Source organism: Tenrec ecaudatus, chromosome 6, assembly GCF_050624435.1.
Source record: "Tenrec ecaudatus isolate mTenEca1 chromosome 6, mTenEca1.hap1, whole genome shotgun sequence".
In the NCBI taxonomy this organism is placed as follows: Eukaryota; Metazoa; Chordata; class Mammalia; order Afrosoricida; family Tenrecidae; genus Tenrec; species Tenrec ecaudatus.
The window spans coordinates 147,929,823-147,948,044 of record NC_134535.1 but is presented as its reverse complement, the minus strand read 5'-3'; the positions used below and the strand labels follow the sequence as shown (position 1 = coordinate 147,948,044).

General features: G+C 41.1%; 1 non-coding gene across 1 annotated transcript; it reads left to right on the top strand.

Annotated features, from left to right (window-relative positions):
* The first annotated feature begins 4,118 nt into the window (after positions 1-4,118).
* LOC142452293 (U1 spliceosomal RNA) lies at positions 4,119-4,282 on the top strand. Its single transcript, XR_012785310.1, has one exon. It is a non-coding gene; the product is annotated as a U1 spliceosomal RNA (small nuclear RNA).
* The last annotated feature ends 13,940 nt before the right edge of the window (positions 4,283-18,222 follow it).

Below are 18,222 nucleotides of genomic sequence, written 5' to 3'. Positions count from 1 at the left end.
TTGTTCAATCTATCTGAGGAAAACAACAGATGTATATTTACCATATATAATTTATATATATTTAACATATGTATCATGTATATTATATGCATCATATCTATCTAGCTTTCTTCTATCTCTACATGTAAATTTTCTCCCCCAGTTCCCAAAGCTGATTGCCATGAGGTCGAGGTCAAGGTCAGGCATGCCTCCTCCTTCCATCATTCTTACATCAGAACTGTTCCTCCCACAGTAGTCTACTTCCCTTGCACTCGACTTTTCTGTAGGGTTCAACAATTCATTGTCATGGCCACACAGAGCTCACAGACAAGGGTCATGTTTATGGGGCTTATTAGAGGAGATCATGTGTTACAACACATGTGGGAAATGCTCAGAATAGAGTTATTCAGTCAGGACAGTTTTTTCTCTGCTGTGTCCATAGGCAGGCCTCTCTGGCCCTCAGCTACTTGCCTCTGTCTGGCTCAAGCAAAGTTACAAAGCTCTTTTGTGACTGCCAATAGATGCCAAAAAGGCATGCTACTTTGTTATAAGCCTCAATCCAAAGACATTTAGCGCCAGCTCCATATGTCAACAACCCCAGTTTCCCCAGCCAAGTACCCATTGCCACTCCACAAGGCAGTTTCCTGACCCCACTCAGCTTCACTCGTTTTCTGGTCTGGGAAGTCCACCGCTGTCTCGTTCTGTAGCTGCTGTTTCTACTGTGGGTGCTCCTCTGCCCGCCCTCTCCACCCTCTGCTGTCAAAGCTGTCTCCCACATTAAGGAGCTTCACTGCTCAGGGAACTCTAGCTCCAAAGGACACACTCTATTCTTGGCTCCTCTCTCTGACCTGGTGGTGAAAACTTCCTCTCCTACTTCTGAGAGGTTTCCTTTTATACCCAGCAGGAAGGCAGTTAGAGTGAACACTGCTAACAATCCCTCATAGCTGAATCATGCAATCCATCCCCCCTCACCTTCTTAGCCAGATCTATCAGGAACATGAAGATGGTCTGATGGGAGTAGAACAGGGCGTGACTAAAAGGTCCATATGGAATAATGCACTACACTGCACAATCACAAGGAGCTTTTCGATAATTATTTGTCTGCACTACAGAAGCCCACCCCCTTGTCCATGGCTTCATGTTCTGTGGCTTCTGTTACCCTTGTGTGAGGGTCTGAATATCACAGTGAAACCTCTCCAATCCAAAGCCTGCTTGCTTCTCCTCCACTTAGAGGAAGGGCTTCAACACCCTGCCAGCTTCTGAAGGGATAATGCTAATGCTGCCAGCTAATTGAGTACCATACCTATCATGTGTGGACATGACTGGATATTACCCATAGTTTTAGATTTCCACTGGACGTGTTGAGTGATGCCTCATAGATAAGAAGAGACTGCTGTATTTCCCCTGGTCCTTAAAGATCTCATTGTAACTCACCTGCATTGTTATTGGTGGTTGCCGCTCAGGTTGCCTCTAACTTATTGGGAGGCCACATACAACACATGGAAGAATTGCCAGGTCCTGTGTCACGTGCAGGATCCTGCACATTTTTAGTCCATTGTGGCATCTATTGTGGAGTACCACCGACCCCAGAGCAGATACCTTCCAGCAGCATACTGGACAGCGTTATGCTATGATCCCCAAGGTTTACTAGGCTAAGTTTCCGAGGAAGGCCATCAGGTCTTTCTTCTTAGTCTGTCTGATTCTGAAAGCTCTACTGAAATCCGCCCACTTTGGGTGACCCTGATGATATTTAGAATACTTCTGACACAGCTTCCAGCATCACAGTAACATGAAAATCACCACCGGGAAACAAGCTAATTTTAATATTTTAAAATATTTCTATACATTTATACTAGTGTGTTGCATTGAAAGGTAATTTTCATAGGCAAAAAAGCACAATCACATATATGATATAATCATAAGTATGTGCTAAAGACTTGACTTAAATCATCATTAATGAAGGAGCCAGATGTTTATTATAGCAGGTACAAAAGAGAAGTCTAATAAGTACATATTTATATGGGTTAAAAGAAATGTGTGCATGGGCATCATGGGAAAAGGGGAAAAAATCTATGGAACCTCCACAAGGCAGAATTTATTTGCATTTCTACAGACACAATTTGTCTTGTATGGCTATCCGTTATTTACAATTTATAAGCAATGCGATAGCTTATGGCTATGGGAGGCTAGAGACAAATATTTCTTGTTTACTATTGCAGACTCCCAATAATCTTTTCCAAATACCCTTTCCATAATAGTCCTGGAGTGGAGGTTGGAGGAGGGACTGGGGGCTTCAAATCGTTCGTGGGAAATAGAAAGAAGAGAAAGAGGAATCTTTCCCACAAATATTTGAACCTCCCTTATGTTTGTAAGAAACATTGTGGCTCACAACATAAAATATATGCTTTCATTAAAAAAGGAAAACATAGGCTTTGGGCAGTTACCTCAACCTTACCAAATAGGTTAATGGTTATTTCCTTGTCGTAACTACACAGAGGGCGGCTAGGAAGGCGCCCAGCGTGGTGCCTGGCTCAGGGTAGAGGCTCAGAAACGTGCAGCTACTATTGCTGTCATTCTGGAGATGAATGGATAAAAGCAGGGCTTTATGGAATCCTGTTTCAGATTATACCACACTGTCCTCATTTAAAAAACAACCCTGGTGGCATAGTGGGTTAGGCATTGGGCTGCTAATCACAAGGTTTGCAGTTCAAAACCACCAGCCACTCCACAGAAGAAAGGTGAAGTGTTTTGCTCACATAAAGATTTTCAGCCTCAGAAACCCAGAGGACCGGTTCTATTCTGTCCGATAGAGTCACTATGAGTAAGAATTGATGCGACACAGTGACTTTAAATAGCCAGGGAAAGAGCAGGGCCTAGCTCAGGTACTAGATGAGGTCATTAGTATAAAGTGGAAGAATGGTGATTGGCCTAATAAATTACATTCTTTTTCCCAGGGCTAGGCATTCAGCTGTTAGAGACCTAGATCCCCAATTCTACTTAGATTTTCTGCCTCCAAATCCCACAAACAGCCTAGCCTACTATGGTAGACTGTGAAGGTTGGCATGCCTTCTCCAATATTTGATAGTTATGATTTTGTCAGCAGTTTTCCTTTTTAAAGTTCAAGGTAGTTTGTCACATGGCTGGATTCATATTGAAATCCGGATAAGTTGAGCGTGGTGCTGAAGTGGCTATTTCTCTCTGACACTCCTTTTATCTCAGCTGTCAGAGGAGTACTTGGCTTACTCTTCCAGCCAAATTTGATCTATGCTAATGTTCAAACTTCAACACTTGATATCTACTTAAACTGAACCTGAAAATAAATATTTCTGAGCTCTCAGGAGAGAGAGGCACAAACAAGTAGAGGGGCGCAGGAAGCGGAGCTTGTACCTCTTGTGGTAAATGAGAGAAACAAGGGTAGAGGCAGGGCGGGAAGGTGGAGGCGATACTCAAACGGTTTCCAGGGAAGGCTTCTCCAATAAAGCTCCAGGTGAGTTGAGATCGTATCCACAAAGGGCTAGGTAAAGCATGTAGACCGAAGGAAAAACTAGTCCTGAGGACCCGAGGCAAGGACCCACCAAATGGCATATCTGAGCGCAATCCCAAAGTGCTTCTTACCGCGTGAATGCTCAGGTGAGGTTGGAGACTGAGGCAGGAGCCAGATCTCGCAAGGTATGAAGAGAGTTTTGGGTTTTAATATATGTTAACAATTGACATTTATCATCAGGTCATTAGCAAAGTCACGTTAATAATTGGGATCTTTAGAGGCAGTGCTTGTTCAGTGGCAGAATCATTTTCTTCCAGGTGGGAGACCTGAGTTTGACCTCTGCCCAATGTACCTCATTTGTAGCCACCATCCATGTTTTCATAATACTTCATAATTTTCAGCAGAGCTTCCAGACTATGACAGACTAGGAGGAAAGATCTGGGGATCAATTTATTTTTTAAAAAGCCACTAGAAATCATAGCTATCACAGCAGTTACCATGAATAGGATTCATTGAGCACATACTATGGGGCTTCATAAAGTTTGTGGAAACATGAAATTGCAAGGGAATGAAAGACTTCAGCAAACTTTCAAAAACAGTTTTCTTGACATATAATTCATACATCATACAGTGCAACCATTTTAATATATTAAAAAGTGTTACCTGGCAGAGGAGATACCATGGTCACGAAGGTGGTTTTCCCAGGCCGAGGCTTATCCATTGCACTCCGGATGTGCCGACCCCTGCGATTTCCCCAAATGTGGGAAACTCGACTGCATAATTTGTGGTAGTGGGGGACTGCGTTCACGCTCTCCCCTGAAAAAAAAAGTGTTGTGAAATGATCATCACAATCAATTTTAGAACATTTTCTTTCTTTTTGTACTCATTGTTATTAGCTCCACATTTCCCCCATCCTTCCCTGCCAGATCCCTAAGAAACCTATAATCTAGTTATTGTCTCTATAGACTCATTGATCCTAGATTTTATATAAGGAAATCATACTAAAAAAGGCCAACAATAATAAAATGTAAAACTCAGACAAACCTCAATCCAAAAGAAACAGAGAGTAATAAAAATTAAAACAAATTAAAATTCGGTGAAAGGGAAAGCAAATTAAGTTAAAATCTGACCTGTGTTGGCATCAGGTCACTTTCTGAGGTCCTCTGTCTGAGGGCAAGCCTATTCATGTCCCTGGTCAAGGGTCCCAGGAAATTCAGGGGAGGCTTATTCCATGTGGGGAATTTGGGCTTTCACAGTCATCTATATCTTTATGCAAACCAGGTACTTAGCATTTAAGCTCTAATACAATTCCCTCATCTGGTCCCTGAATTTATTACTTAAAATCCTCAGATTTCATAGACTAGTGGGCTGCTTCCATGTAGGATTGACTGGCAAATCACCCAGATGGTTGCTTGTTTTAAGATGAGCCTTCACGACCCCTGAGGCTATTCTTTCTTATAGCTGGGGACCACCTGCTCTCTTTATCACACTTTGCTATAGCACCAATATGCTCAGCGATTCCTTCATGAGGGTAAGTATGGCTTATAGTTAAGTTTGAGCTCAAAAGACACACAAACACTCACACATTCCATATATCCCTGTTCCTCCCATTTTAGTGGGGGCATTATCAGCTTTTTGTAAGATAATACAAATAACTTCGCTAGACATTTTGGTGTTTTTAATGATAACCAAACTCACTGCCTCATAGTGAACCCCTCTGGGTTTCCTAGACTGTAACTCTTTAAGGGAGTACAAAGCCCAGTCTTTTCCTCAAGGAACTGCTGGTGATTTCAAACAATGGTCCACGTGGATTGCTGCCTGACACATAACCACCACACCACCAGGGCTCCTCAGTATACTACTCCATGGCATAGGATTTCAAATGCTATTGAGATGGGGGGTGGAGGAGGATATTCATATAAGCATAAGCTTTTTTGACTAAAATATTTGGGATGCTCACTTACACATATTTAAAAACTTAAGTAGTTAAGTCCTGTTTAAGAAAGCATTAAGGGTTAAACTCAGGGCACTTATTTCACTAACACTCATTTGCTACAGCAGACTATGTATGGAGAAGTAACAAATGTCTTTTAAAGCTAAGACAATATGAAACTGCCAGTTTTTAAAGGACTGCATGACCTGAAGGCACTGCCCATCTTTGTCCCGGTCTTTGTCCATTTAGCAGTGGTCACATATAATATCTATCTTTTTGTGATTGACTAACTTCACTCAGCATCATTTCATCATTGTTTTGTCTTTTTTTTAACAATGCATATTATTTCATTGTATGTAGCATAGGGGTTACTTTATCCATTTGTGTTACTTTGGGTACTTTAGAAAAGCAAATCCACAGAAACTCATATATAAGAGAGAGTTTTATATAAAGGTTAGGTGCACATCAAGAAAACATCTCAACCCAGTGCTGCTCAAACTCACAAATCCAACATTAACCCATATGTCTGACACCAATCCACAAAATCCTCCTCCACCTGACAAAACATACACTATGATGCTGACTGCAGGAGAAAAGCCAAATCAGAGAACGTGTAAGCATCTCAACACTGGCAGAGGTCTCCACGCGACTGCTCCAGCACCCAGGGCTGCATCGGGGTAGGTCCATGCTGCTCCTCCTTGGGGATATCTTGCAGGAAGTGAGCCTTGCTAGCTGAAGCAGGGAACTGACTAATGCAGCTGCACCTTGGTCAGACCCTCAGAAAGCAAGTGACCCAAGGATAGAAAGGTGAGGCTAACTAAGCCATTTATCCCTCTGCCCTTCAATCAACCCCACATGTGTTTATCAGCCAGGTTGGCACAATAAACTAATTACCTCACTGTTCTTCTACTGATTAACTTTTAGGCTGCTTCTAACTTCTTGCTATTGTGAACTGTACTGCAATGAACATGGGGGTGCACTCATCTTTTCTGTTCTGTTTCTTCAGTCTTTAGGACATACGCCCCAATACTAGTGGGATTGCTGAATCCTATGAGATTTTCACTCCCACTTGTTTTAGGTGGCACCACATCACTTCCCACAATGGCTGTACATGTTTATAGACCCACAGGCAGTGTATGAGAGTTCCAATCTCTCCGTATTTTTTAAATTGAGCTGCCGTTGCTGGTAGAAGATGATACCTGATCATTGTTTTGTTTTGCCTCTCCAGTATGGTTAGTGACTCTGAGCATTTGAATGTATTTTCCAGGAAATCTGCTTATGTCTTGTGCTCACTTTTTGGATGTATCATTTATTTTTTTTGTTGAAATATTGCAGTGGTCTACAGGTTTTAGAAATCAGTCCGTTGTCCCTTTCCCCCTGTTTTGTAGGTTCTCTTTTTACTCTTATTTTTCCTTTTTGTTTTGGTCTGTCTGGTTTGTTTTTGCAGAGCACATACCAAATCAGCGGGTCCCAAGTGTACAACTTAGTGTCACTGATTCTACTTTTCAAGTTGTACAACCATTCTCACCCTTCTTTCTGGAGGTGCTGCCCCTCTCTCATTAACAGATGATGCCGCCCCTGTCTTTAGAGTTGCTTCTGCAACCTTTACCCCATGCGGATATTTATCAAAAGTCTCTGACACCCGAGACAAATATTTTTGAATGGTTAGGCTAACTGTTCTTTGATTTCAAGAAGACATTGGGGAGATTTTCAGATTATGATTTAAAGATAATCTCATAACAATCATTCCAAGGGGGGTTGCACCCTCTATGACAATAGGAAGTATGGAGTTTATTTGTATTTATTTATTTTTAAGACATGTATTCTGCATCATGTTAAGACTTTTACATTTAACAGAAGTCTTTTGATGTGCACAAGTGTCTTATTTTTAGTAGGTAACAGTCATCTATTTTGTCTTCTATTGTGCACATATCCTTCATTATATTTGGTAATATGTCTATGCCAAGCTCTAGGGACCTTAGCTTGTCTCTAGTTTTCTATTGGTGATTTTTACAGCTCTGGGGTTTACATTTAGGTCTTTGCTCTATTTTGAGTTCATGTTTGTGCATAGAGTAAGGTATGGGTCCTCTGTAATTCTTCTGCAGATATAAATTCAATTATTCTATCACTATTTGTTGAAGAAGGTAAAACTCCCACTTAATGTTTTTGTCCCTTTGTCAAAGATCATTTGCCTATAGGTAGATGGCTTTTCTATACTGTTCCATTGGTCTCTGCACTTATCATTGTGCCAGGACCAGGCTGTTTTGACTACTGTGGCAGTGTAATGTCAACTTGAAGATATATAACATGCAGGGGTGATATTTAACCTATATGAACCCTCCCTCCTTTCTGACTTCACATTCTTGCTGACTGAGCCCAATGATTCCAAGAGCCAGTGCCATTAGATCCACACAATTTTGCACCCACCATCCTGTGGTCTTTCTGTATTCTGCATCATTGTACGTGACTGTGTGAGTCTGAAGAGGGACTTATGGACTAGTATCAGATTTATGGACTTGACCGGGACTGGGCTGAAATGGTTAGTTCATTTACAGTTACTTCCTGATATAAAGTTCTTTCTTACACATATAGAAGTATCATTGAATTTATTTCTCTAGTCAACTAGGTCTAATAGATGTGGAAGGCCTCCTACTTTGCTCTTCTTCTTAAGGACTTCTTCATTTATACATGTTCTCCTCCCACTCCACTTGAAGGTTGTGATTCCTTTTTTATATTTCTTTAAAGAATAGAGTTGGAATTTGGATTGGGTAAATTTGAACAGCAAATCATTTGAGCAGAATGTTAAAAGAACAATGTGAGTCTTTCAGTAGACAAGAGGGTGAGTAACACAGTTCAATTGTCATTAAGTCAAATGTGTGATTTTTTAAAAATAGACTAACAAAAAAATCTTATCATTGTCATCAAATCAATCCCAACTTATAAGTCAGATTGACCTGGTGAATAGTTTTCATTAATAAAATCATATGAGAGGCAAAGTTTTCATCAGAAGAACCTACTTACTTTATTTTGATTTTTAACTTTGTATTAAGTTTCATGAAAGATATGTTAGGCTACTGCTTAATAGTCACAAGGTGTGTTAGTCTGGGTACTTTAGAAAAACAAATCCACAGACACTCATGTATAAGAGAGTTTTATATAAAGGTTAAGTGTGCATCAAGAAAACATCCCAACCCAGTGCTGCTCAAGTCCACAAGTCCAACATTAACCCATTAACCCATATGTCTGACACCAATCCACAAAGTCCTCCTCCATCTCACAAAACACACAATATGATGCCAACTGCAGGAGGAAAGCTGAATCAGTGAGCATGCAAGCTTGTCAATGTTGGCAGGGGTCTCCACACGGCTGTCCCAGCACCCAGGGCTGCATTGGGGTAGGTCTGTGTGGCTTCTCCCGGGGAATGTCTTGCAGGAAGTGAGCCTGGTCAGCGAAAGCAGGGAACTGCTAAGGCAGCTGCCCCCTAGTCTGACCATCAGAAAGCCAGAGACCTGAGAACTAGAAAGGCGAAGCTCACTGAGCCATTTATCCCTCCACCCTTCAATTAACCCCACATGTGTTTATCGGCCAGGTTGACACAATAAACAACTATCTCACAAGGCCACATATTATTTTAGTAATCATGAAAAATGTATTATAATATAAGAAGCCTGTTCAAGGGCTTCCCATTTTCAAGAATGTGATGTACATAGATGGTCTTTTCTTTATAATAATATATATAAAATCATCTGTCAAGTTGCTCTCTAGTGACAATATTTTGTATTTCACTCCGGTGCAGAAAGTAAACTGCTGTTGCCTTTTTCAACAATGTCTTCTTTTGTCCCAGCAAGATGTCTGAAATCACTCTACAGGAGGAGTGGACAACACTGCGAAGAGTTTTTGTCCTGGGACGAGTGCGTTCACTCCCCGACTTCTGAGATGTTAGAGGTGTTATTGTAGGAGTTAATGGCCCAGGACTTGGCTTGAAAGGACCCATTTAGAAGTAATTTGGGGAAAGTACTTAACTTGCAGGACATGACTTCCTCATCTCTGAAAGGAATTATGAAGATATTGTATGTTTTCATGAGGGCAGTACTTTTGTTTGGTTCACCACTAATCTCTGATATCCACAACAGTGTTTATCATACTGTAGGCAATTAATGAGTGGGATGAGAGAATGAATGAATGTTCTCAATACCAATTGTGAAGAGTGCAAACCATAAGAAAGGAAAATTCCTATTGTGTGGTCAAGCAATTACATGAGTGCCCTTCCTGATTAGCTCTCCTCTGGCCTTTTATTTTGTCTGGGTTAGGTGTATTTCTCTTATCAATTTTTTCTGGTTTTGTTTTTTTTGTGACCATTGAAGAACAAACATTTTGAAGGGGCATGGAAAAGAAGAGTGAAGAATGATATTGGTCTTAGACCTACAAGGCAAATAGACTGTTAGCAGACTCCTCTGTCTGCTGACATAGTGTATTCCACCCTTTTCAGTATAGAATCCTGGTGGTTCAATAGTTAAGTACTCAGCTGCTAACTGAAAGGTTGACAGTTCAAACCCAGCAGCAGCTTCACAAGAGAAAGCTCCCTTAAAGATTTATAGCGGAGACTATCTAATGTGGTCATTTCTGCTCTGTCACATGAGATCACCAAGAGTCAGAATGGGTCAACGACACCCAGCAGAAAAATCACGCCTTTCCTCTAGACCACGCTACAGAAGTAACCAGTATTTTACTTTGCTTTTTTGTTAGGTGACATCACATTGGTTCCTACCCAGAGCGACCCTCTCTTTATCCATGATAAATTCTGGACATAAGAATTGGCCTGTCTCCTAGCTTTTCACATCCTGACATTTTAGGAATGATGTCAACTGATGTTCCTCCTTTATCCCTGCCTACGGTCCTCCTATTCTTAATCGTTTTGCTCAAGTCACTACAGGTTTAATTATTCACTTGTGCTTTGAAAGACAGGATCTGGGAGACCAGAGAGATGAAAGAAATATGATAATATTTTCCCTGATGATGGATGAACACATTTGCTGCCTAGAGTTGAAAGGCATCATCCTCTTCAAGTGCCTTTTCGTGTTCTGCTATTGAATAAGGGTGATTGAAGAGAGGAAGGGGGTCAGTTCTTAGTGTTTTCTTTCATGTCTTAAGAACCTAAATCTTTCCTTAAGCACTAATGGCCCCCTGGAGACAGAAAGCATGTCTTTTAAGTTACTACCTGGCATCTAAGCATCCTTAGAGATCTATCAAACAGAAGATGATGTTGAAAAGATACCCTGTGAGAGGAAGGGGTGAAGAATGGATAGTGATTCATCCTTTTAATCCATGACGTTCTCCAGTGTAGAAACAAGTAATGGCTCCCAGTGGGTAAAGGAGGAAGCCCAAACTTCTTAACCTTGCTTTAAAAGACCTCTATAGCTAAATATCAATTTGTCTTTTTGACCCCATTTTCTTGTATTCTTTCTATGAGGTTTCAGCGCAATTATCCCCCCCACTGGCCTCACTGATATGTGCTCTTGAAATTCAATTAATTTTTTTTTCACATCAGGGAAGAGTAGAGAATGGAGAAGAACTGAGAAAATGACTAAATAAAATGGCAAACCGAAGTTCTATTGTCAGGAATTAATCATTGGTAATTTGGCAATGTTGGCAGGTGGAGAAGTTCAACTCAGTCCTAGAAGTCATTCAGAATGCGCTAGGATCAACTCCATGGTGCTGGATTTGGTCTTGGTTTCATACGAAAGATTGTTATGAGCATAAATTGTTATTTACTGGGGTGTGGATGGTGGAATTTTTTGGTAGGATATTTGGAAATTATCCAATGCACACGCTGGTAAGTCACTGATAATTATACAAATTTATTTTTCTGTAATTTTTCTGCCCAATTTTTTTTCATTCTCTATTAGATCAACACTAAACACAATGAGCAAACACACTCAGGTTTAACCTGGTGACTCTCTGTCCTTAGCTTTGCCGTGAGGAACCCACTGGACACCACATCGTTCCTCCTCTCCTGGGTTGCTGACCTGAAGGAGTGCTCCATTTATCTAGCTCACCATCATCTCCTGCTAAACTTGAGCTACATGGAACTCTTCATCTTTGTCTCACCACTTACTCCCCATTCTACCACCCTCCTTTCAGCCATTCCGCCACTGTTGTTGATTGTCCTCCTCCTGCTAGCCCCCTTCACATTCAGTCAGACTTCAGGCCTTGTTGGCTTTTCTCTTATACTTACCTGTAAGTATTGCCTTCCTTCCAGTCCCCAGGCCATCAGCTCATTCTGCCCTCTCATTACTCACACCTTCACTAGTATCATTAGCTTTCAATAGTATTCTTTTCTTTCAAATTTGTTTTTCCTAATGACCTTTCTCCATTTCACTGGGCATCCTACCTCTTAACAAGTCTCACTCCTAGAGCGCTTTCACAATACTGAACCTCCTTCTTATTGATTGCAGTAAAGCTGCAGTACCAAGGATCTTCCTGGTTCCCTTCTGAATTTCCTAAAAGGCTTGTCTTTGGCTTCTGGCCTAGAAGCATACTATAATCACCCCTTGGCCCTTTAAACCTATTTTGGACATTGTTGGATACAGCTCCTTGTGAGGCTCTCTCATTAATATCCTTTTTGACTAATCAAGTTTCCCAACCAAGTCTATAATCAATCTGATCATATTTTCTCAGCCTCCTTCCACACGGATGACTCCAAAAATCTCCCTCTTCGGCATGCCCATATAGACCTTAAGAACTCAGATCTCCATTCTCCATTCTCACTACCACTTTCTGTTTTTACAATGCTCATACCATCATGTATCCAAACTATGGCCATAGTCCCCTGTCTGCCCGTTGGCTCTTACTTCTATTAAATGTATCTTCTAATTGGAGTGCGAGCAATTTTAAAATAAAAATATTATCAAATCATCCTCCTGGCTAAAGCTTTTCAGGAGCTTCTCAATGTCCTTTCACAAAGGTTCTCTATTCTAGATCAACAATGCAGTTTTGAAAATATGGTGTTCTAGCTCCACTCCACTACAAGTAATTCAAAATATCCTGGGGTGGGGGGGGGACTGCTCAGGAATATTACAGAATGGATGGAGATCTATCTCCACAGGGAAAGAGAGATCAGACTTAAACACAGTGCAGCATGATTTGAATGTAACATAGGGGCATGATGCATGGAACCAATAGAAAGTCCTGAGGGGCCGGGTCCAATCCCAACCCCAACTAAGTAGACAGCCCCTCCTCCCACAAGAAGAATGCACTTCAGAGGACAGCACTGAAGCTACAGCTTAGGGAAAAGGACACCTCTGATCAGAGCACATAGGAGCAAATGAAGGGTGAGGGGAAGATATTAGAGCACATTCTGACCCTCCCGACACACCACACACACACACAAACACACACACACACACACACACACACACACAATGTGGAGTGCTTGTCATTGCTGGTAAGTGCCACACAGTTGCTTCTGACTCATGATGACTCTCCATATAACAAAACAAAACAAAACAATTATCCTTATGTTGGAATCCATTGTTGAAGCCACTGTCCTTTCATCTTGTGGAGGATCTTCCTCTTTCTGTTTCCCCTTTCCTTTACCAAGTCCTAAGGGATACAAATAATTAACAAGTGTTAGGCTTGAGTTGTAGGTTCGAGTCCCATGAGTAGTGTTTCTAAAGAAAGGCTTGGCTCTCTTCTTAAAAATTAGCCACTGAAAATCCCATTGAGTGGAATTCTAGTCTGCACACATGGGATCACTAAAAGTCAATTTACTAGATGGCAACTGATTTCTAGATTTCTAATTCATGTTTAAACTTGAAATCTATTAGACTTGACTATTTTAGGCTTTCCTTCTCTCTTAACATTTTATAGATAGCCATAGTAACAGAAAAAAATTTAAGGATAGATGTCCTCCCTTCTGTAAAACATATGGGGAGCCCAAGTCAGTGGAAGCGGAGCTGAAGTGGTGGCATTTTAAATGGCTTGGGTCACCCCTCTGCTATTGAGATCTTGAAAGGCCCATTACATGAATCTAATGCATAAAGTTGAATAGAATCCCTCTCTTTCCAGCGGCCTTCCAGGAAACAAGGGGAAGTTACACATAAGGCTGCTTTGCACTGGAACTTTGAGGCTGGCACTTCAAATCCACCAGCTGCTCCACAGGAGAAAGATGAGGCTTTCTGATGCCATACAGACCCACTGTCTCAGAACCCCTATGGAGCAGTCCTATGGATTTGAAATGACTCACACTCAACTCCACGGTACCAAGAAGGAAATTGTTGGTCATTTTTCACAAGGACCAGAAACAGAGTAAGAGCACACTGAAATCAAGTTGCAATGAGACAATCTCTCCTGCGCTAGGGAATACATAGATTAATCCCCATCTTTTGCAGCAGATTTGCTCAGTGTGATATGTCAATTGACTTTTATTTCCATGGGCATTAGTTATTGATCCAAGTAAAATTAATTCCTTGACAATGTCAATGTTTTCTCCATTTATCCTGCTGCCGCTTAGTGATTCAATTGTGAGGAACTTTGTTTTCCTTACGAGTAGGTTCAGTCAGTACTGAGGGTCTTTACCAGCACAAACTCCAAGTCCTCTACATCTTTGGCAAGCCAAGTTCTAAAGATGGAAGCTTGTTAATGAGTCTTTCACCAAACTGTACGCTGCTTCGGCTTCACATGGACACCCTGGCTGCAGCAATGATCTCAACATGGCAATGTTTTGTTTCATTACACAGAGAGTCACCACAGTCTGAACCTCCTCAGGAACACGGAGAAGCAACATCACCAATGCCTGAAGTATAACAGAATGGGACCGTGCATATTCATAGCAATTCCTTCAGTCACCACTCTCTGCCTCCCATGCTTGCACCCTGGAACTTTTATCTGAACAGAGATACCAATAAACCGCCTAAAAATTACTCTTTGAAATGTGTGTGTCAAACTATTTCTGTTAAAATCCCAAGAAATGTTGGAGGGTTTGATTGCACCAAAGCGACCCTGTCGCCATGTTTTCAGATTCATTGTCTCTCTTCCTGCACCAAAGGTAGTAGTGGCATTTGCCAACCTTTGGTTGAAATCCATGTCCATCTGCATGTGTCAGAATAGAACTCTGCTCTGTAGGGTTATCCGTGGCTGACTTCTAAAAAGTCCATGACCATGCTTTTTATTCTGAATAAGCAGGAGCCACCGCTCATCAATCTTTGTGTTAATCCTGCCTCATCCAGGTGCTGCTCAATCTACCTGGTGAGGCTGTATCACAGCACATCCAAGTCAGGTGTGAAGGTGTGAGGATGGAGTGATTTCCTTCGATGTAAAAACAGTATATTAGTCTGGGTACTTGAGAGAAACAAATCCACAGAAAGTCATATGTGTAAGAGAGAGTTTTATATGAAGGTTAAGTGCTTATCAAGCAACCATCCCAACCCAGTGCTGCCCAAACCCACAAGTCCAACATTAACCCTTATGTCCAACACCAATACACAAAATCCTCCTCCATCCCACAAAACACACATGATGACACCGACTGCAGGAGGAAAACCGAGTCAGTGAATGTGTAAGCATCTCAGCACTGGCAGGGGTGTCCACACGGCTGCTCCAGCACCCAGGACTGCATCAGGGTAGGTCCATGTCACTTCTCCTGGGGGATATCTTGCAGGAAGTGAACCTCACCAGCTGAAGCAGGGAACTGGCTAAGGCAGCTGCACCCTGGTCCGACCATCACAAAGCAGGGGACCGGAGAACTAGAAAGGCGAGCCTCACTGAGCCATGTAACTTTTCTCCCTTCAATTAACCCCACCTGTGTTTATAGGCCAGGTTGGCACCATTAACTAACTAGCTCAAACAGTGGGAAAGGGGAAGACCTTCAAGATACTGATTGACTCCTTGGCTGCAACAACAGGCTTACACATAGGAACCATTGCGAGGATGGTGCAGGACTGGACAATGTTTCCTTCTGTTGTCCACTGGGTCACTCTAAGTCACAACTGACCAAAGGCACCAACCAGCAACAGCAGCAGAAGCAGCAGCAACAACATATGTGTGCATGCTGTGGGTATAAACGCCACATGTGGGTAAAAATCCGTTCCTGCGTATCATCCCATTTCTCTTACTGGTTTCCTCTGCCGTGATCTTTTTCTCCGACTACACTCTTGTTATCTATTACTGTTCCTGTCTTCCTCCTCAGGAGAAAGATGAGGCAAGCTGAGTTCAGAAGAATGCATAGCCTCAACTCGAACGCCACACTTGGCCAGGTGAGCACCCTATAGATGTGATCTGAATTTGTTCTGGGTTCAAGTATCTCTTCCTGGTTCCATGACAGAAATTTCCTACTTGGCTTTTTGATTGTTGATGGGGGTCTTTTCCTTCTTATGCGCTATTAGTATTTTCTCTGTGAATTATTATGTTTCTACCCTTCACCACCTTAGCGTAATTTTATTTTCTATTGTTTTCTGTCTTGTCTCCAGCTCTGAAGCACAGGAGGAGTGGAGGCATAATATTATGAGTACAAGGGGATAAAGGGAACACAGGGGCGGGGGGCGTAGTGAGGGAAAGGGGATTTCTGGGTAACAATGAAGAGTAGAGGAGGGAGGGAGCACTAGAATGGGTTGTGATGGCATAACTCATCTTAAAGGGGATTTGACCATGGGGGAGAGGGGATGTTCTAAAATTGGTGTGGGGTCATTTTACAATTCTCTGTAATGTGATCGAATGATTGAACTATTGAATGACATGATATGTAAATTACTTGTAAATAAAGCTGCCAGAAAAACATAAATAAATAAATAAAAAGATGTCAAACAAAAGAAAATGTATAGCCTCAAAAACTCTTCTATCCTTTGAATCTCTGCGTGCTGGAATCTCTTTGATGACAGTTTGGTTTCCCCTTCCACTCCTGGAAACCAGATAAGTAAATCAATTTAAAATTTCTTTTTGTGAAAAAAAATTTAATGATAATATTTTTCCTTTGTGATTAACTTTCATCTCTCAGAATAATGTGTTACAAAGTTTATGGTATGAGGTGATTCATCATTTTTCTTTAATATTGCCTACTATTTCTTTAACATTGCCTACTATTGCCTACTACTATTTTAACATTTCTACTGTCTTATAACAGTGCCTACACTGGTGGTGTACTGGTTATGACGTGAGCTACTAAGCACAAGGTTAGCAATTCAAATCCACGAATAAAGTCTGTCATTCGGAAAAAGGTAGGGCTGTCTGCTTCTGTAAAGATTTAAAGTATCAGAAATCATAAGGGGTAGTTCTCCTCAGTCCAATGAGTCAGAACTGACGAGAGGTGAATGAGTTTAAAAATTTTATTTCAGTATTCCATTATGTGTATGTACCAAAGTTCATTGATCTGTTCTTAAACTGATGGGCGTTTATATAGTTTGCATCTGTCTGCTAGTGTGAATAGTGATGCAATGGACATAAATGTGCACCTCTCTATTTTTGCCACAGGTCTCCTTTCTGTAGACTACATCACGAGAAGTGGATTCCTGGATCATCGGCGACCTCTATTTTCAGCTTCTGGAGGAAGTGTTACAGTGTTTTCCACAGTGATTGCAGTTTTCCGGTCACAGCAGCACTATGTGAGCATTCTGCTCTCTAGACACCCTCAACATCATTTGTTGTTTTCTGATTTTTTTTTTTTAACTTTGCTAGTCATGCATGGGTGTGAGATGAAATCTCACTGTTGCATCTCTCTAACAGCTAATACTTGTGACCATTTCTTCAAATACTTGTGGCCTATTGAATGTAATTTTGGGTAAAGTGTGTCCATGATTCCTGGCCATTTTTCTCAGTTGGATTATTAGTCATTCTCTTGTTGAGGTGCTGAAAGTTTATATGAATTTTAGAGATTAGTCCCTTATACAATTTTTGCCACTTTTTCTTTTCTCTTTGATTCAGTCTGTCTAACAGTTAAGTGCCAGTCTTCTAGCTTGTCTTCTGTTGTTTGTGTATTTTCAGTTCAGTTTGTAGTGGACTTATGCCATTTATTATGATCTCTAAGTGTATCATTTTTCCCTTAGAATGTCTTTATAGTTTTGGGTTGAAGACATTCAAGTGTTTGTCTCATCTTGTTTCTATATATGATATGAGATAGTTAAAGTTTATTGTGCCAACCTGGCTGATAAACACATGTGGGATTAATTGAAGGGCAGAGAGCTAAATGGCTCGGCGAACCTCCCTTTCTTGTCTCTTGCTCTTTGATCATCGGACCAGTGTGTGGCCTCCTTACTTGTTCTGTGCCTCAGTTTGCAAGCTCCAGTGCCTGTGGGACACCTAACCTGTGGACTGTGTCGCTATAATTTGAGATTCCTTCAAGACCTGCTTCACCACACCATTGGAATTTAGATCTCTTGAGCTGTGGACTGTTGGTGACCTGCTTGCTGTTTGCTGCCTGTGCTAGGATAGCCTGAATCTCTCTATACAGGACTACCCGGCGGCCCTCAAGACTTGAAGGACTGCCAGTATCTCATAACTGTCTCACAGGAGTGAGTTGCACTGAGCCATTTGTACTGCTTTATAGATTAATTGTTTGTGTCTTATGTTATCTCTCTCTCTCTCTCTCTCTCTCTCTCTCTATATATATATATATATATATATATATATATATATATATATATATATATATATATATATATATATATATATATATAATTATTAGCATTCTGGTTTTGTTTCTCTAGAGAACCCTGTCTAACATATGATGTGAGATGTGAGTCCTTTTTAATTTTTCTGTAAATGGGCTCAATTGCTACAATATTCTGTCTATTCCTCATTTAATAAGCTTCATCCAGTTATAAAAAGATAAATAGTT